Here is a 20,650-nt window from a genome sequence, read left to right on the forward strand (position 1 = left end):
GAGACGTACAGCCAGCAACTCGAGGCAATTGACATGCCATAGGCGCTGGGGTCCTGTCCAGGAGCCCGCGGCAGCATGTCCATTGCACATGGCGCCCCAGCCCGTGGTGGAGGCATATGTTGAGACAACAACATGCTGGGAAACTCGTTCCAGGGGCCCGTAGAAAGCTGAGGTTCGACCACGGGGTGAAGGTCTGACGGCAGGTCGGAGTCACTGGGACCCGGATCTTGCCGTGTTGCCATGCCCACCTCGGGACTCGATCGCGAAGCCAAAGCTGAAGCGGTCTCATATGAAGCAATCCGAGCGGCGTTACTGCGGCTGCGGATGCCATATGCCCCAGGAGCCTCTGAAATAATTTCAGTGGAACCGCACTCTTGCCCTCGAATTGGCGAAGACAAGTCAGCAGTGACTGCGCGCGCTCGCTCGTAAGCTGCGCGCACATGGCGACCGAGTCGATCTCCATACCGAGAAAAGAGATCCTCTGCACGGGGCAAAGTTTGCTCTTTTCCCAGTTGACCCGAAGGCCCAGACGGGCTAAGTGTTGGAGCACCAGATCCCTGTGTTCGCAAACCTGGTCTCGAGAGTGAGCTAGGATTAGCCAGTCGTCGAGATAGTTCAGGATGCGAACCCCGTGTTCCCGGAGGGGAACAAGGGCTGCCTCGACGACCTTCGTGAAGATGCGAGGAGACAGGGCTAGCCCGAAAGGGAGAACCGCGTACTGGTATGCCTGCCCCTCGAAAGCAAACCGTAGAAACGGTCTGTGTCGAGGTAAAAGGGAGACATGGAAGTAGGCGTCCTTCAGGTCGATCGCTGCAAACCAATCCTGTGGCCGCACACACTCGAAAATGCGTTTGGCCGTGAGCATCTTGAACGGCAGCCTGTGAAGGGAGCGGTTCAGGACGCGCAGGTCCAAGATCGGTCGTAACCCACCCGATTTCTTCGGAACAATGAAGTAAGGGCTGTAGAAGCCGGACCTCATTTCGGCTGGAGGGACAATCTCGATCGCACCCTTCGCCAGTAGGGTGGCAACCTCCGCTCTCATGACAGGGGCATTGCCACCGACCATAGTGAAGCGGACTCCGCTGTAGCGGGGAGGAGATCGCGCGAACTGAATCACGTAGCCGAGCCTGATGGTTCTCGCGACCCAGCGGGACAGTCTGGGAAGCTCTAGCCAGGCTTCCAGAAAGTGCACCAGCGGGGTCATACGAACCACAGACGTACCGTCGGGGGTGCAGCGAGGCGGAATGACCGGCCCAGGCGTGGGTGGCATAGCGGCCCGGTGCGGGGGCACGGTCATTAGCCGCGTCCTGCCAGAGGAGGCCAGGGGAGGACCAGCGTCCCACGGGGGCGTGCTCTGGCAGGGGTCTGGCGACAGAGGGGGATGAGAGGAGCGTGGCCCGTGGGCGGCGCGTGCTCTTATCCGCACACTCCGTGTGCTCAGAGATGGGATAGTGAGTTCTTTCTTTAACCATTTTAGGATGCTGCCCGTCGTGGGACGAGCAGCGGGAATGGGAAAAACAAGGATTCTCCCCCGGCCCTCCACCGGGGGAAGGAGCGGCCCTGCTACCGGCTCCTGTACAGAACTCATCGCCATCTCTGAGCAGCCCGTCTCAGGAGAGCCGCTTAGCTTGGCGTTTAGCGGGGCGCGGGGCGGGAGAGGGCTGTGGCGCCTTCCTACGGCTTCCTCTACGACGCGACCCGGGAGCAGCGGACTGCTGGGGCCGATCGGGAGGGGCGGGAACCGCAGGAGGGCGCCCGCGGCGGCGAGCGGGCTGAGGCTCCTGTGCCGACGGCTGCGCCGCCGAAGCAGCGGGCCGCCGGGGCAGGACATGTTTTAAAGACTCAGTCTGCTTCTGGGCAGTCGAGAACTGCTGGGCAAAATCCTCGACTGCACCGCCGAATAGGCCAGCCTGGGATATGGGGGTGTCGAGGAACTGGGTCCGCTCGGCCTCCCGCATATCAGCCAGGTTTAGCCATAGGTGTCGCTCCTGGACCACCGAAGTGGCCATCACCTGACCCAGCGAGCGTGCGGTCACCTTCGTCGCTCGGAGAGCAAGGTCGGTGGCGGCACGCAACTCATCGAAGAGTGCTGGGTCAGACCTCCCCTCATGCATATCACGCAACATCTGGGCCTGGTAGACCTGCAGAGTCGCCATGGCATGCAGTGAGGAGGCCGCCGTCCCCGCAGCTCTGTAGGCCTTCGCCACAAGGGTGGAAGAGAACCTACAGGCCTTGGAGGGGTGCTTTGGGTCCCCGCGGGAAGAAGCACTCTGAGGACACAGCTGCATCGCAACAGAGCGTTCAACCTGGGGAACCCCAGTGTACCCTTTGGCGGCCGCCTGATCAAGGGGAGGCAAGGCAGAGGCGGTCGCCGAACGATCACGGGAAGACAATGGTGCCTTCCAGGACCTCGTGACCTCCTCATGCACATCCGGGAAAAAAGGCATTGGGGTTGGCCGCCGACGCGGATCAGCAGCCGCACCCAAAAACCAATTGTCCAGCCACGAACGAACCAGCCCAGGTGGCGGGGACCACTCAAGACCGATCGCCGCGGCTGCCCGGGAAAGCATGGCTGGGACACCCGAGGGTGGCAGCACAGCCGAATCCTCACTTGCCGAGGACTCCTGCCCACCTTGTGATGCAGCGATCGACATCACGTCATCCTCTGGAGCGCCGAATGAAACTCGCGGCAAGTCCGAGGACTGTACAGCGGTTTCCACGCGGACACTCGCGGGTTGCACGGGAACAGAGGGATGTGTGGAGCGTGGAATAGTCGGCGCTTTGTTCCACACTGTAACCCTCAGATCACCCAGGCCGCCAGCCGAAGTACCAGCCCTCTCGGGACCAGTAGATCGGGGTGCGGATGAGGGGACTCTCACATGAAGATCATTGAGTCTCGATCTCAACCGTGCGATGGGCATGTTCCCGCAATGGGAACATGACTCATCCACAAACGCTGCCTTAGCGTGCTCGACACCCAGACACACAAGACAGCGATTGTGCCCATCAGAGTCAGACAAGAATAGACCGCAACCAGAAGTGCACGGGCGAGGCATCTTTAAAAAGACGTGCCGCATGCAATGCTCTTTTGTGAAAGGTGATTTCTCCGCAGAGTGTTGAAGCGACCAGGGAGAGAACACACAAACTCTGGCAAATCACTGCACAGATCAGCAGGGAATGTGCACTCGCTGGAACTCGCTGTCACACCAACACCTGGAGAGAGGCTCGTCTCGAAGAGATGAAGAGATGAAGAGATAAACTCAGGATTTGGCTGTGGAGTGAAGTACATCAACTTGGCTCCGAAGCGAAAACATATCTGCATGTTGCCAGCGACTTCCTTTATACCCCCAGGGCGGGGCGGAGTTACGCTATGCAAATTCCGCAGACCCATGGCATTTCTTTGCCATTGGCTCGTGTTTTAATACTCGAAGATGATAGGATTTCTAAGCGAAACCCCATTCGTCGTCATCCGACGTAACTCGGAGTGACAACGAAAGGGAACTGAGACTTAAGTCACTTTTTTTTATAAAGTTATAGATATGATTGAGCATTGCACTGTATGTTGTGGGTCAAAGTTTGTGTATGTGTGAATATGAATACATAAATGATCATTAAGAGATAAAAACATCATCACTTCGTGCCTTTTTCCAACCGTAGAAACTATTAGGGTCAAGAATGAGTCAAAAGAAGTGAATATGACATTGTATTTTGCATAATGCATTTCTTTATTTTTCTGGGAATGTTTTCATCAGAGCACAGGTTTTATTAACACTACAGATTCTACATGATTTTTTGTTTTGTTTATGTACATGTTTGTTTACTTGGCAAATGTTTGTTGTTTGTGTTGATTGTGAATTATTAAATTCTGAAAAAACATCCTCTCCATTATAATTCAGTTTGATTGATCAATAATAATAATAATGAAATGAATCCAGATTTCCCTAATCAAAGTAATAGATCTGTTCAAAGGCATTGAGTTTTCCAGTGTACTCCGGTTTATAGTTGTAGATCAAGGCATTCCTCTCCTCCATCTCACTGGGGAAACGGTGGGAACTCTTCCTCGCTGTAAAACAGAAAGTTATTATTCATAATGTGTTCATTCATTAGACGAGGCAAACTGTGTTCATGCATCTGTCAATTTTGAGATTGTGTGGCTTTTTATAACGTGTTTTTTCAGACGAGTGGACAGAAAACATCCAGAATACACTTTTAACTGCATCTTTTAGTTCACTTTATCAATAACATTTGCGTCTGTAGATTTTAATTGCAGTTTATATGAGTTTATCTTCTCTTCAGTGACACTGACACACACCGAACTTTACAGTTTTATTCTGATCTATATTCTGAAGGTTTTTATGCAGGGGTTTGTTCATATGTAATTTTCCTGATTTTATACAACATTTTATTCCTAAAAATGAGGTGAAAATGTAGTTAATTTTTGGCTATTGACAATATTTTCTGATTTATGGAGTGATAAAAAGAGATCCAAAATCTTCTCTGTAAAAACTTTAATATATATATATATATATATAAGAAACAGGAATTTTGAACCTGACTTTATCGAATGTTCAGAGTTTTGTTCTATAAGTATACAAATTGGTGCATATTTAATCAGATAATGCCTCATTTGCATATTTATACATTACATTTCAGAAAACTTATAATACAAAGATTGTTTGCAATTATTAATGTAATCAATCAAGTGGTGAAGTATGGTGATATCTATAAGTAAAAAAAAGGGAATTTTTATTATATTTTTGCCTGTTGACAGTATTTGCTGATTAATGGAGTGATAAAAAGAGAAATCCAAAATCCCCTCTGTAAAAACTTTGACTATATATATATATATATATAAATAACAGAAACAAGAATTTTGAACCTGACTTCATCCAATGTTCAGATTTATGTTCTAAAAATGTATGCAAATGAGTGCATATTTAATTAGATAATGCCTAATTTGCATATTCAAACATAACATTTCAGAAAACTTGTAATACAATTTTTTGTTGCAATTAATAATGTAATCAATCAGCTAGTGAAGTATGGTGGTCTCGATTGGTTATTTCTGTACCCTATTCACCAGTGGTCTCTCGCCATAAAGGAACACTCCACTGTTTTATTAAATAGGGCTTATTCACCGACTTTCCTACATTTAGATCGGTGGGCAAACGCATTTTTGTCTCAGTGAATGCATTGTTTTAGTTTGGCAGCGCCGCCGCTAGCTTAGCTTAACATAATGAATGGAATCCTTTGTTGCCAGCTAGCATGGCCTGAGTAAAAGTGATAAAAAATAAAAAAAACGAATTACTTCTTGTGGCCTGCGTATTCACAACAAATAGCAATGCAGATTAACACTAGGCTGTTTCCTAAGCAGATACTGACTTGGGACTATATTGGGGGGAAGCACAGGCGCGCAGAGATAGTACACAACACCGGTGTGAATAGTAGCCGGCTATTTTTCCTACAGTAGACATAGTGAATGGCGATGAACATGGCGGATTTTGTGAGAGACGAGGAGGGTGACTTCTCAGACAGTCAAGATCCAGAACCATACCTCTATGAACCAGAGTTTTCAGAAGAGGAGCTGCGTGCGACTGGAGGAGGAGGGTGCGATCGCTCAACACCCTGAGGACGTGAGGATGAGAGCCAACACCAACTGGTGGTGAGTGTGATATCTCTGCGCCCAAGTAGCAGTGCTTCGCCTGTGCTTCCCCCTTTAGGGGCGGATCTAGAAAAATATTTATGGGGTGGCGAGAGGGGGGCAGGAATTTTTGAGGGGTGGCAACATATGGCAGATGTATATATACTGAATTTAATCACAGTTAAATTGGCCATAACTTTTAATTCGTTGCTCCCAATAGGGATGGGTATCGTTCGGTATTACTATTACCAATACTCCTTATCGATCCGGTACTTTAACGGTATTCTTATCGGTTCTTTTTGTTATAATAAAAAAGGGGGAAAAAAAATAATTTAGCACATAATTAATATTGCTTTATATTTTGAAATGTAAAAAAAATATCTATAGCAAAAGAAAAAGCAATGCTTTAACAAAACAAATAAAACATGTATGTTATGCAGAAGGGTGCAGGCTTTTGTGTTTTATATTCAGAAGACATAAGACACCAAAAACAAAGTACAAACACATGGTCAAACAAAAAAAGTAAACAATTAAACAAATATACAAATTATATATCCAGTGCTTTAATTTCAGTAATGTCTACTGACATTACTGTTCAGGAGTAGGCTAATATGGGCTAAAAAGACATCTAATAAAGTGAGATTTCAAATAACACTGCATACATGGATTTCTCGGAGACGTCATCACTGCTTGCGCACGCAACCAAGAGGCAAAAGACCCGCGCTCTTCGTACCGGAGTAAAGGGTTCGGCTAGTATGTGTTGTTGCTAAGTCAAAATGCCAAGGAGTTGTAGCCAGTGCTGGGTGCCTGATGTTCAACATTACTATGGGGAAGCATGGTTTTGCCAAAAAAATGCCTTAAAATCATAAGGCTTGGCTTTAATGCCTTGCCTTTGACGAGCACATCCTCAACACGCAAAAAATCCGGTGCAGCAGCATCAAAGTATTTGACAAGCTGCACATGACCATATTAGCACGTAGTATGCATCAAGGGATTTGTATGCTCTAATCATTTCTCTTGTAGCCTATACTTGGTGTCTGAATAAGATAATTATATCAGGCCATACAATTGCTGGCCACTTCTTGTCATCCACAATCCAAAGATCGTCATGTATTGCATAGATCCGGCAAGATCTCACCCAGTGCCGCTGCTAGCCATTTTGGTGCCCTAAGCATAATTCCTTTATGATGCCCCCCACCCCGACCCCGAGAAAAAAAACTTTATATTACCAAACATAAAACTCAATACCAATAACACAATAGCGGCATCACAGTATAAAACTTAAGAACACTAAAAAGAGAAAGTAAAATCTTCACAGCTTTGCTGACTTTGTAAACATATGTAGAATAGCCAACACACACTACACATTTGAAAGTGCAAACTTTTCTTCAGTAAACAGAATAGCAAAATAAAAAAATTCTTAAAATAATCCAGACATGTTTTTCCCAAATTCAATGTCACTTTGAATAAATTACATTAGACAAAATATTCAAACAAAGAATCTCATACTGGAAAAAATTATAAACATTTAAAACTGAAAGCATGCGCAGCCAAGGAGTTCTCCCCCTTTATTCCTTATGTATCAACTATTTGATAAATATAATATAATATAATATAATATAATATATAAGCATAATAGAATGAGGTGCAATAATGCACACAATTAAACAGTATTGTTTGCTTTATATCATTCATAATGACATTTTATATTTTTTATATATTTAACAGGAATTGTTAGCCTACCATGTGCACTGAACTGACTGCTAATGTTAACTGTTACTGAGAAAGTATCAACCACCGTCACGTCAAAATAAACCATAAACTACTGCTCAATATGTAACGAAAGATAGTAAAGAAAGTAACAGCTAGCTGGCGTCTGTTATTTGTATTGCTTTGTATTAGGTAATGTTTAACAGTAAAATCTCAATTTAGCTTGCACCGAAGTTATAAGTTATAATAACATAAGTCAGCAAGTTCGAGGTGCATTAGCAGCAGCACATGCAGCACATTTCCCGTATTTAAGAATGATTAAACATGGACTTACCTGCAAGTGATGCACGGGCATCATCTTGCAGTTTCCTCTTCTTTCTTTTCTCAGATCCTAACTCCTGCTGTCTTTTAGGGGCCATTTCCAAAAAAGTTGCCTACTGTCTGTCTGTCAAACTTCGTTCGCGTTCCGTCCTTCGCAAAGGCGCCCGCGCAAACAACCGGCACGGACCATGCAACGCGGGGGGGCAGTACTTTCTAGACTAGAGCAATTAAATTATCTTGTTCCCCCTTTTTTTGTTACATAATAATGGCTAAAATGTGCCTAATAATATTTCTATAGGCTAATGAAATAATATCGGCATTATAATTTTTTTCTCATTAGGCTATTTTTGGTGCCCCCTCAGCACTTGGTGCCCTACGCACAGCGCGTGATGCGCGTGGTGGGAGCGGCGGCGCTGATCTCACCATTGCTGAGAGTAAGTTTTTTTAATATAAATTAGGCTAATCGCCACGTTCGGAGGTACTAAGGGTTCCCACATAATCCATCGTCAAATCTTTGATTTACAGTATGTGTCATGAAATGTTGCAGGTCGTAACGTAAACAAGGCTAACTTATATAAAAGCAAAGCTCTATAGATGCTGCACTCCTAACATTGGCTATTGCATTACTACATTGCTATAGTCTAACGTTAACATGATAATTCATGCATCACAGTATGTCCGGATTTTAATTCGTAAACAGTTGGACGTTTTACATAATGTTATATTAATATAATATAAACACAAACAAACAGATCCAACTCTGAAATTGCAGTTTATTATTGAGTCAGCAAGAAATTACAAACAATGCGAAATCTACGTTAATTACAATGTTCTTTTACAGAACTCGGCATAACAGCTAGCGGTTTTCTGCCTCTTGGATGCGCGCGCATCCGGTATTGTTTGTATACAAGAAACCCGTGTATAGTTTATCATAGATAGATGAAAGCTTGATTCAAGCTTGATGAAGACTGATTTTCTTTTTGCCTTTTGTTGTTTGATTCACATTAATGGAGCAATCGTCAGCAGGATTATTAGACTGCTGCCTCTTTAAGACCAAATGCAGATCTAATCATTATTACGCATCATATTTTCTCCCAACTATTAACGCCCACACTTAATCCTACTGTATTTGTTATTTCCCCAGTTGTAACCTGGTTTCATTGCTGTGATAGGAGAGGAATTGGATTTAATAGGACTGCTTAGCTAATCAAATGATCGATCTCCTAACTGGCACTGTATTGTGTGTTGTAACGTAACGTACGTCAGCGACGCGTAACGGCGACCATCAGTAAACGTTATGGATACAAACAATATTTTATATTTTTTATTAAGCTGTTCTTGTCTTTACTAAAATCAAAATTAGGCCAATCAAAGGGAAGAGTACTCTTACAAATCACGAGGGAGCGATTTGGCCGCTGATTTTGGCTAACGTAATAGACTCGCTGTTTTTGCTGATGCTGAATCGTCTTTAGCATACAATACATTCATTACAAATGTAACTTTAAAGACCCACTCCGATGAAAATCATGTTTTTCTAGGTGTTAACATGTTCTTGTGGCATTTTTCTGATGTTAGAGGACATATCTTGAGAAAAATAAGCTCAAAGTTGTATTTCTGAATATTTCTGCATTCAAATGGCTGTGAATCAGTAGCAGACGCTAAAATGCCGGCTAAAATAGACTGGAGTTGTGACCTAGTAACTCCACTGGGCGGGGCCACAAGCTCATACACCCCTCCGCTGGCAGGAGAAAAAAATGGGCTTCGTCAGTAAATTATTTTTGAAGCCGGATGCAGTGCCTTCTATCAAGACACCATCAACTGGACAGCCTGTGTCTTTACCGGTAAGTTTATTTTTTTTCTGTCGGGAGCTAGTTCAACGTCTCCGTGCCAACGGCTCCGCCCACAACGCAGAGGCGAATTGCTAATGAGCTACTGCCGCTCTGCTGAAGCGAAGTTCCAGAAAACGGCACAGGTTTTGTGATTTTGGCTAAAAACGGCATAATCATAATTTAAAGACCACTGAGAATGTTTAAAAATAGCTCAAAATATGATCGGAGTGGGACTTTAAGTTAAACGTGTGTTTAAACTACACCTGGGGAAACTCACTTCACCTTCAGAGGCTCTGGGGCAGCTCAGTCTGTCCAGTCGGGTTGCAGGGCCACCGCACCGCAGCAGACTCGCTTGTGTGTGAGCCAGACTGAGCGAACGCCGCTCTGCACGTTTGAATCAGGGACGTAGCTAAGTATTTGAGGGGCAGGGGGGAGGGGCTAATAATACATTTAAAATGAAAAATTAAATTGTTCACTTTTGGTAAATGTATTGTTTAGTTCACTGTTTTGAGAAGCCTGTGGACATAGTGGCGGGTTGTTTTTACAAGTACAGTTTTTGGATCATCAAAGTTAGGGGGGCAGCTGGGGGGGCACCTGCCCCCCCTTGCCCCCCTGTAGATCCGCCCATGCTTCCCCCCAATATAGTCCCAAGTCAGTATCTGCCTAGGAAATCGCCTAGTGTTAATCTGCATCGCTATTTGTACTCGTTGTGAATACGCAGGCCACAAGAAGTAATTCGTTTTTTTTATTTATTTTTTTTTATCACTTGCTAGCTGGCAACAAAGGATTCCATTCATTATGCTAAGCTAAGCTAACGGCGGCGCTGCCAAACTAAAACAATGCATGCACTGAGACAAAAATGCGTTTGCCCATCTAAATGTAGGAAAGACGGTAAATAAGCCCTATTTAATAAAACGGTGGAGTGTTCCTTTAAGGGAAGCAAACGGTAAATGAATATAATAAGCAGCGAGTAAACGCAGATTGAGTGTGATACCCTCGCTGATGAAGAAGTGTGTGTTGTAGAGACACAGACTGAGTGTGATACCCTCGCTGATGAAGAAGTGTGTGTTGTAGAGACACAGACTGAGTGTGATACCCTCGCTGATGAAGAAGTGTGTGTTGTAGAGACACAGACTGAGTGTGATACCCTCGCTGATGAAGAAGTGTGTGTTGTAGAGACACAGACTGAGTGTGATACCCTCGCTGATGAAGAAGTGTGTGTTGTAGAGACACAGATTGAGTGTGATACCCTCGCTGATGAAGAAGTGTGTGTTGTAGAGACACAGATTGAGTGTGATACCCTCGCTGATGAAGAAGTGTGCGGAGTAGAAGCCGGTCTCAGCGGCTCGGGCCGAGTGCGGGATATGCGGAAGTCTCCACTCAAACACATTTTTCTCCGGATGCCATTGAGTCGCGTAGATGGGGAAATCATACGCTGTGAAAACACACGAGAGACGGTTGTGAAAACAACATCATATCTGCTATATATTCTATAAAGGCGTAGAAAACACACACGACACACACTACAAGTCAAACGTTTGGGATCTGTACGATTTTAATGTTTTTTTAAAGAAGTCTCTTCTGCTCATCAAGATTATCAATCGGTAATCCACTGATATTCCTGCCGTCCCGGGTGTCAAATGTTGAATTCTCTGTCAAATTTGAACCACTGAATTTATGGAAGCGAATTAAAATGGAGCGAAAATAGCCTGTCGAATATTATAGGTTGTATTTTTAAACAGAATGAACATTTTGGAAGTGAAATCTGAAAGGTGAATATGGATTATTGAATTTTTAATAATGAAAATGTGTGTGAAATGTTTTGAATTGAAATATTCAATTTGTTGAATTTCAACCCATTAAAATACAAGCAGGTGCAAGTAGCTTTTTTTGTTTCAGAAACATTTGTCATTATTTTACTTCCTTGGACTTATAAAAAGATTAAAAATCTAACCGATCCCAAACTTTTGACTGGTGAAGAGAAGAATATATCTCTGATTATAATTATTATTATTTCACTCACCTTCCATTGTGGACACGAACTCGTTCTGTCCGTCTGAGTTTGTGCTCAAAACCCTGTAGAAGCTCTTCAGTTTCTCACTCTTCGTGAAGTTCTGAAATAAACATTTAACTTCATCCAGCAAAAATAAAAAAAAATAGTTTGAAATGCACAGGCATTCATTACGTGAGATATGTCTATAAAAATGTCTTTGTTTTGTACGTTGCAATTTTAACTCTTTCCCGCAATTTAATTTTTCAGCAATTCATGTTATCACTGTTATACAGTAGGGGGCGCTGTTCATATACAATTAAATGAGGTGTTTTTGACAGAAAAATGTCTTCTTTTTTTATTGGAATTATACAAAACTTGCTAAAGGTTTTGGCACTTGTTATGTGAACACAAAACGTATCGGTTACCTAACGTAACCTCTGTTCTCTCTAGAAGCTTATGCTGCGGGAAAGTCTTCTTTCTCGAGATACTGAAGCCAAAAAATTATCCTTAATTTTTAATAATCTTGTCAACGCAGTGCGGCAGCCTGCAGACCTAGGGCAGGCTAGCTAGCGTGCCCATTGGCTGCCCTGCGGCAACTGCAGCAGCCTATCGCTGAGCCCTTGGCGTGACGTCACGTCCAATGAGCGCGCTTGGCGCGCTTCATGCGTCACAGCCCGCGAAAAGGGGTGTGGCTTAGCATATATAAGCGAGGCTCAGAGGCTGCTTCACTGGTTTCTGTCGCTGAAGCGAGTGAGCTCGTGGCGCGAGCACGGCGGGTTACGCAATACTCGTTCCCTCTTCTAGAGAGAACAGAGGTTACGTTAGGTAACCGATACGTTCTCTTACGAGAAGTTCTCTCGTATTGCGTAAGTAGCTTACGCTGCGGGAACTCCCTTGTCAACGCCGTGCGCGCCCAGCATCCACTGAATGAGTCCCAGGGAGAGCCCGGGGAACGTGATAGCAGGGAGCCGGGCGGCCAATAGAAGGCTAGCGCAGTACACAAGCACATACTAGGGAGCACAGAGCGGCACAGCCGGTCTGAACTGACAATTCCCTGCATAGTGCAGCTCAACCAGTAGAGCTAAATCAACCAACGTAGCCAGCGCACTGATAGTGGGCCGGTCTACGCGAGACTTAGACTGATAAAACTTTCGCCTGCAAGGCGGGAACTTCCAGGTTGTAAAATCTAACAAATGTAGAGGGGGAGGCCCAGCCTGCCGCTGTACAAATGTCGTGAATGGAAATCCCGCTGGACCACGCCCACGACGAGGCCATGCCTCTGGTGGAGTGAGCTCGAATGCCCAGTGGGCACTGGAGGTCTTTAGACGCATAAGCAGCTGCAATAGCGTCCACTATCCATCTGGACAGGCTGTGTTTCGAGGAGGCGAGACCCTTGGTGCGCCCACCAAACGAAACAAAAACTGCTCCGAGCGCCTGAAGGCGGCCGAGCGTGTGATGTAGTTTCTCAGAAAAAGCTCAGCTATCTTTCTCAGCTATCAGAAAAACGGTTTTGAGCGTGAGGTATTTCATATCCACAGTTTCCAAGGGTTCAAAGGGATGCGTTTTCAGGGCCTCCAAGACCAGTGAAAGATCCCACATAGGAAGCGAGGGGGGTCGCGGGGGGGTTCATCCTCCTGGCTCCTCTAAGGAAGCGGGTGACGAACTCGTTCCTTCCTAATCCGCGGCCCAGCTCTGAGTCAGTGAAAGCTGAGATGGCCACAACATAAACTTTGAGCGTGGAGGGGGACCTGCCCGCGTCCAGAAGCTCTTGAAGGAAACACAATACGTCCGATACCCCACATGCCTGTGGATTGAGCCCCTTGGCAGTGCACCATTTGCTAAACACAGACCATTTAGACGTGTAGAGCCGCCTCGTAGAAGGGGCTCTAGATTGTATGATCGTGTTCATAACCCCTCTTGGCAGGTCAACGGGTAACCGTTGAGGCTCCATGCATGCAGAGACCAGCGCTCTGGATGGGGATGCCAGATCGAGCCGCGGGCTTGAGAGAGAAGGTCTCTCCTCGCCGGTATCAGCCAGGGGACTGTGTCTGCCAGCTGTACTAGTTCCGGGAACCAAGCTTGGTTCTCCCAGTACGGGGCTATGAGGAGCACTGTGTGGCGCGCTTCCCTGACTCTCCTGATGACCTGAGGCAACAGAGAGACCGGGGGAAAAGCATATAGCGGGCCGCTGGGCCAGGTCTGGGCCAGCGCGTCCTCGTTCTTCATAAAGAACTCTGGTCAGTGAGCGTTGTCTTTTGACGCAAAAAGGTCGACTTTCGCTTTGCCGACACGGCGCCACTGTGACTGGACTGTTTGGGGGTGAAGAGACCACTCCCCAGGGGGAACGTTGTCCCTGGACAGTCTGTCGGGACCCTCGTTCAGGTGGCCAGGCACATGCGCGGCTCTCAGCGAGCGCAGAGAGTGCTGAGCCCACACAAGGATGCGTTCCGCCAGGGTACAGAGTGTCTTCGATCTGACACCGCCCTGGCGATTCACATAGGCCACTACCGATGTATTGTCCGTGCGGACTAGAACATGGTGACCTAGGAGGAATGGGAGGAAGTGCTTGAGCGCTTTCTCGACCGCGAGCATCTCTAGACAGTTTATGTGTAGGAGATTCTCCTGGTCTGACCAGCGGCCATAGACCGGTCTGCCTTCGAAGAGCGCTCCCCAACCTTGGTTGGAAGCGTCTGTCGAGACAACTTTCCGGTGTGAGATCACTCCCATAGTCACTCCTGTGTGATACCATTCGGCTGCCAGCCAGGGCTGCAGGGCTGAAATGTAGCCCTGATTCACTCTGACTCGCGAGCCGCCGGCCGCCCAGGCTCGGTGGGGCACACACGCTTTGAGCCAGCGTTGAAGCGGGCGCATGCGCAATAAGCCCAGCTGGAGCACCGCTGCAGCTGAAGCCATATGCCCCAGGATACGCTGGAATGTCCTCAGCGGAACCTGGCTGCCTATTTGGAAGGATGCGGCGAGGTGACGGATGCGGCGCGCGCGCGTCATAGCCACCGAGTCCAGTTCTATTCCAAGAAAGGAAATTGACTGACGGGGCGATAACGAGCTCTTGGTCCAGTTGACCGAGAGACCCAGACCTTCCAGATGGCTGAGAAGCGCTGTTCTGTGAGACACAAGCTCTGTCTCTGACTGCGCTAGAATAAGCCAATCGTCCAGATAGTTCAGTATCCGCATCTTCTCAGGGGAGCGAGAGCTGTGTCCATGCACTTCGTAAACGTACGGGGTGCTAAAGACAGCAGGACTGTGTATTGATATACTCGACCGTCGAAGGCGAAACTCAAGAATGGCCTGTGACGGGGAGTTATCTGGATCTGAAAGTATGCGTCCTTTAGATTGAGAGAGATAAACCAGTCTCCTGGGCGAATCTGCGCGAGGATTTGTCTGGTTGTGATCATTTTGAACGGCCGTCTCATGAGGGCTTTGTTCAAATGTCTCAGATCTAAAATAGGTCTTAACGCTCCATCCTTCTTGAGTACGAGGAAGTAACGGCTGTAAAAGCCCAACTCGCTCAGAGAAGGATGAACCTGTTCTATAGCCCCTTTGCGCAGCAGCTTCGCTATTTCTGCTTGAAGCAGGTGCGCTGCTTCTAAACTCACTTTCGTCTCCGTCTGCGCTAGAAAGCGCGGGGGGGCGACGAGCGAATTGAAGCGAATAGCCGTGTTTTATAGTATTCAGCACCCATTCTGACGCACCCTGAATAGCTTCCCATGCTTTTGCACGCATAGCTAGGGGTCGAATGGTCTCTGGGTTCAGATCGCCGCGCTGCGCGGGAAGGGGAACCTGTATCAGAGAGGATGGAGCGGCGCGCGCACCGCCGGTGCTCGAACACGGGGGCTGGTAAACAGTGCTGACTGGCTGTACAGCATATGATGGCTCGATCCCTATGGATGGAGCGCGTTTTGCTGCTGAACACCCCTCGCGCGAGAGCGGTGTGGGGGTTATCGTGTCTGAAAGTGAGTGCGCGTGCTCGTGAGCGGGCGCAGAGTTTACACTTATAACACGGCCAGTGTTTGGGAGCTTTAGAAGGTCTGTAACCCGAGGTAACTGAGTGGCAGAGCGAGCAGCGGGTAGGTGTGAGCACAGAGTTGTGGGCACATTTACTACACTTAGTACTCGAGCGGCGTGTGTCCGCTTTATGAGAGTGCGCCCTGAGTGCGTTACCATGGGGACCGTGTTTGTGTGTAGTGGTGAGCACATGGGAGTGGGCACATTTTCTACACTTATGACACCTTCGGCCGGAGCCGGAAAACCCGAATTTATACTCTTTACTGATTTAAGGGGACTGACAGAGCTGAGCGTTTTGATGGCGGTCCGGCCGTGGCGGGACTCAGCCATCTTTTCCTCCTTACAGGTGCTAGAAGGACTTCGCGGGCTCGGGCTTCAACGCTATTTAGGCCGCGGTCCCCGGGGGGGCGGCGGTCTGTGACGGCTGGTCGAGCGCGACCTATGGCGGCCGCCCTGACGTCGCTGCGAAGAAATAGGAGGCCGAGACGAGCGCTGTGTAGAGCTGTGTGCAGGAGGCTGAGCTTGAGAGCGGCCTGCGGCTGGGCTCGAGCGGCGGGGCAGGAAGAGGTTCATAGCCTGCGACGCCTTCTGCACTTCAGAGAAGCGATCCACAATTCCGCTGACCGCAGGGCCGAAGAGGCCAGTGGACGAGAGCGGGGCATTGAGGAACACAGCACGTTCTGACTCACTCATATCCGCCAGCGTCAACCAAAGGTGTCTGTCAATGACGTGAGCGCGGCCATAGATCTGCCGATGGCTTGTGCAGCGGTCTTGGTAGCGCGGAGCGAAAGGTCCGTAGCGCTGCGCAGATCCGTTAAGGCAGTGTGATCCGAGCCCTTCTCGTCCAGCTCGCGGAGGAGGTCGGCTTGTAGGATCTGAAGCACGGCCATCGAGTGCAGGGCAGAAGCAGCTTGGCCGGAGGCGGCGAAAACGCGGCCAGCGAGAGCTGAAGTGGTCCTGCAGGCTTTAGATGGCAAGGCAGACTTTGAGCGCCATCTGGCAGACGGCGGGCAAAGGTGCGTTGCCACAGCTTCCTCTATGGAGGGGATGTTAGCATATCCCTTCTCGACGGCCCCGTCCACCTGGGAGAGAGCCGAGGAGACTGAAGAGCGGAGCCTAGCGGAGAAGGGAGCGTTCCACGACTTCGATAGCTCCGCGTGGAGCTCAGGCAGAAAGGGTGCTGACCTAGAGGCTGGCGCTTGGCGGCGGCTAGGCAGAAAACACCTGTCGAGTCGGTTAGGTGCAGGCTCCTTCGGTGGGGACCAGTCAAGTCCCAGTCGGTCGACCGCTTTGGTGAGGAAGCGGAGGAGTTCCGCGTCGACACTGGCGCGGGACCGGCTAGACTCCTGAGTAGAGGAGGCGGAGCGGTGAGAACCCGACCACTCCTCGCTGTCTGAAGCAAGCAGCGAGCAGCTGTCGTCGGCAGCGGCGTCATCTGCTTCGTCCCCTGAGGCGACGGCAGTGCGGGCAATGGCCGGCCGCTGCGCGTCGGGGAAGGGCGGGGGAGAAGGAGAGAGCGAGGCTCGCGGGAGGGGCTCCGGCGAGCGCTCAGCTGTTACATCCGGCTCGGGAGGCCTTTGAGAGCGGCGTTTCTTCTTTCGCGGCCCGTAAGAGGCAGCTGGAGAAGGGGGAGGATCGTCAAACATGGCGAGTCGAGCCCGCAGGGTCGACATCGGCATCTCCTCACACTGTTCGCAGCCGCCTGAGGAAAGGGCGCGGGCTGCGTGGTCGAGGCCCAGGCAGAGAGCGCAGACCACGTGGCGGTCTCTGTCACTGAGCGGGGCTCTGCACGAGCCACAGGATGAGCGAGGCATTTTGAAACAAACGCCTCGCGCTCTTTTAGATGCAGAGTGTGTCGCGGGGTGAACACACAAACACACAACACAGAGCAGTAAAAGGATATAATCACCGGATAGCGAAGCAGGCAGGGAATGCTGAAGGCGGCGAAGACGGCCGGCTTCCTCAGGCTGAGATCCTGGGCGTGCTGGTCGCTTGATTCGACGGCGGCTTCCTCAGAGTCCAGCGATGTGGAGAGCTTCGCTGAAGAGACAGAAATCAGTGAAGCAGCCTCTGAGCCTCGCTTATATACGCTAAGCCACACCCCTTTTCGCGGGCTGTGACGCATGAAGCGCGCCAAACGCGCTCATTGGACGTGACGTCACGCCAAGGGCTCAGCGATAGGCTGCTGCGGTTGCTGCAGGGCAGCCAATGGGCACGCTAGCTAGCCTGCCCTAGGTCTGCATGCTGCGTTGACTGCGTTGACAAGATTATTAAAAATTAAGGATCATTTTTTGGCTTCAGTATCTCGAGAAAGAAGACTTTCCCGCAGCGTAAGCTACTTACGCAATACGAGAGAACCTCTCGTAAGAGAACAACACTCATGGACATGATTCAAACAGATTAAATGGTCTGTAAACAACAGTCACTTGTGCTCCTCGTGGTCAGACATGAGCGCATTGGAAATTAATGGGACGAGTTTCCTCTAGTGGAAGCGTTTGGTACTGCAGCCGAACACACTCTCACTGAAAGCTCATTTACTGAGAGATCAGCCTCAATTTTTTAATGCAACTTGTTAAGATTTATGGCTTTGATTTTCTCACAGTTTTAGAGTAAAACATGATTTTGAAAATATATATTTCATATACAAATTTTAAATGGTATTTTTGCATTTTTCATAACCATAAGCATAAAATTCTGTAACTTTTTGCAATAATGTGCCATCTATGAAAAGAGATCAAACTTAAGTCTGTGCTTTAAAGCATTCAAGATTTACCACAGTTTAAGTTAAAAGTACATTTTCAGGTCTATGCTCAAAAAGTGAATAAACTGATTATAAATACAGTGAAAATATAATTTAGTACCATAAAATCCCCTAAAAATACTAAATATTAAATAAAAAATGTTATCGAACTAAAATATAGTACTGTAGTAATCTTTTAGTTATGACTGCCTTTCTATTAATGTCCTACAGGCGGAGGACAACATTCATTACAGCGATATAATTATACAACATATTGATAGTTATTGATATTTTTGGGTTAAAGGAAAATGATGTTTGAGATGGCTTTAAAAACGGAGATTAACTTGAAGAAATTGTGTAACACAAAAGATGCAATAGACAAACAAATTAGATAGATCACAGTCTACGTAGTTTAGCTAGCTAGCAGCCAATAGCATCAATAGGCTAGCCAGCTATCCAACGAATAGGCTATCAAACTGAAGCAATTGTAAATCATCCAAAATAAATGCCATGATCAATAGATTTTATACAGGAGTTAGTCTAATGAGTTGTAAATGGTGATCAGCAACCTGAAAACAGAAGGCTCAATGTTTACAATATTTGGGAGAGCCAAACCCATGAATCTAATAGTAGTCACTGAACAATAAACTGTGTTTTTAACATAATATCTTACATACATTATATATTTTTTATTTTGATAACATTTTTAATCTTCAGTTTATAAACATAAAGGTGCAGTGTGTAAGTTTTAGCGCATCTATTGGTGAGTTTGTGAATTGCACCCAACAGAAGTTACGGTGGCCGACAGGAAGTGATGTCGTCGTCTAAGACAGCAGAGAGTAGTTAAGCAATGAGGTTTCTTTACAAAGATCAATTAAGAAATTAGGTTTACTTAATTATTCAATAAAGCAATATGTTATTGTGAATATTATTGTTACTTGATCATCATTGTGTCAGTGTTTTATTCGCTGACTTTAGCTGAAGCTTCTTTGCACGAAGAACAACATAGTGAGGAAATGCGTTTGTCCGCTCAGGCAGTCCCGGCTCCAGGACAAACTACTTGGGGGGGCTTTTACAATTCTTAGGTGGGCTTGCGTGACGGGGGGGGGGGTGTTAAGACGTGCGCGAAATGTGCTTGTTGTCCATCATTCTGCGCAATTGTTGAAAAAGAAAAAACGTCACGTCGCAACATTTGAAATATTTGCGTTTTAAACTATGAAGGCAAGCACTTTGAGCAAGAGTTATGTCGGTGAAGAAGTACTATCAAATCCCATTCAATTATTCACTATAGAAAGTGAAACTAAAAACTGACCGATGAGAGCTGAATCTACTCAACGTGCTGATAACGTATAGGCCTAACCTTAATTTATTTTCTTAATATTTCTCTTGTGGCCCATGGTGATTTTTTTTTTTATTATTATTTCGTGTTAAACACGTTGTTTTTTAAATGAGGACTAATATAACATCTTCATCGCTGCGCGTCGGTTATGCAGTGCGCTATGAGATTATTGCGGGGCTAATTAATTGTAATATTGATAATAAAAGTAGCCTCATAATAATAATTGTAACAGACCTTATGTTTGATTGTGTATATGATGCATTAATTCTGGATGTGCTGGCGCTTGTTCTGTGTGTCTGTGCAATGCATTTTCCCCTCGGGGCTTGCGTAGATAGGCAATTAAGGTCATGCATTGCGTACTTGGGGTGTCACGGTCTTCGGGTTTTCCTCTCACATGTGTGTGAGACGTTTAATAGCCTAAAGTAAAGAACAGCTCAGGCAGTTCTCGACTCGTTTATTGTTATCTTATTCATAAAGTGTTTAGGCGAACCCTGCACGAACACTCAGTCACATAATCATCATTCAGATCACCGCAAGGGGGGGCTTGAGATCATCTTAGGGGGGGCTAAGCCCCCCCAAGCCCCCCCTTGACGCCGGGCCTGCGCTCAGGGCCACCGTAGAAACATGTCGATGTAAGCAGACCCACAGTGTGTGTGGAGAGAAATGGCTCATTCTAAGCTAATAAAAACATAATGCTTCATTATGTAAGGTCTTTATTCACCACTGAAAACATAGTTATGAATATAATATTGCATTTCTGTCAACAGATCCTCCTGAATATTACACACTGCACCTTTAATCAGAAGCCAGAGATGAAGGGTTATCAGTTGAATGGTGAAGAGTAATGATTGTTACCTCAGTCGTAATACTCCACTTATGAGAGTTTACTGTGAGCCTTTCGGTGGCCAGAGATTTCAGAAGCTCCTTTGGAAACTCTCTGAACAGTCGACCGTCTCTCACATCTAAACCGCATCGGATTAAACCAGCACTTTTATTTATGCGTTTATCATGATGATAACATCAAGACTTAATAAGCTCACTTATTTGGAAACAA

The 20,650-nt window shown here is 47.0% G+C and overlaps 1 pseudogene across 1 annotated transcript in view; it reads right to left on the minus strand.

Annotated features, from left to right (window-relative positions):
* Positions 1-3,941: 3,941 nt before the first annotated feature.
* Positions 3,942-20,650, minus strand: part of LOC308685994 (gamma-glutamyl hydrolase-like) — a 70,090-nt pseudogene continuing 53,381 nt past the window's right edge. Inside the window, exons 7-10 of the transcript XR_014032228.1 lie at positions 20,452-20,558; positions 11,525-11,615; positions 10,496-10,936; positions 3,942-4,063 (exon numbers count right to left, since the gene is read on the minus strand). The product of XR_014032228.1 is annotated as a gamma-glutamyl hydrolase-like (transcript). The remainder of the gene's footprint in view (positions 4,064-10,495; positions 10,937-11,524; positions 11,616-20,451; positions 20,559-20,650) is intronic.

This window comes from Scardinius erythrophthalmus, assembly GCF_964197995.2.
Source record: "Scardinius erythrophthalmus genome assembly, chromosome: 2".
Classification (NCBI taxonomy): Eukaryota; Metazoa; Chordata; class Actinopteri; order Cypriniformes; family Leuciscidae; genus Scardinius; species Scardinius erythrophthalmus.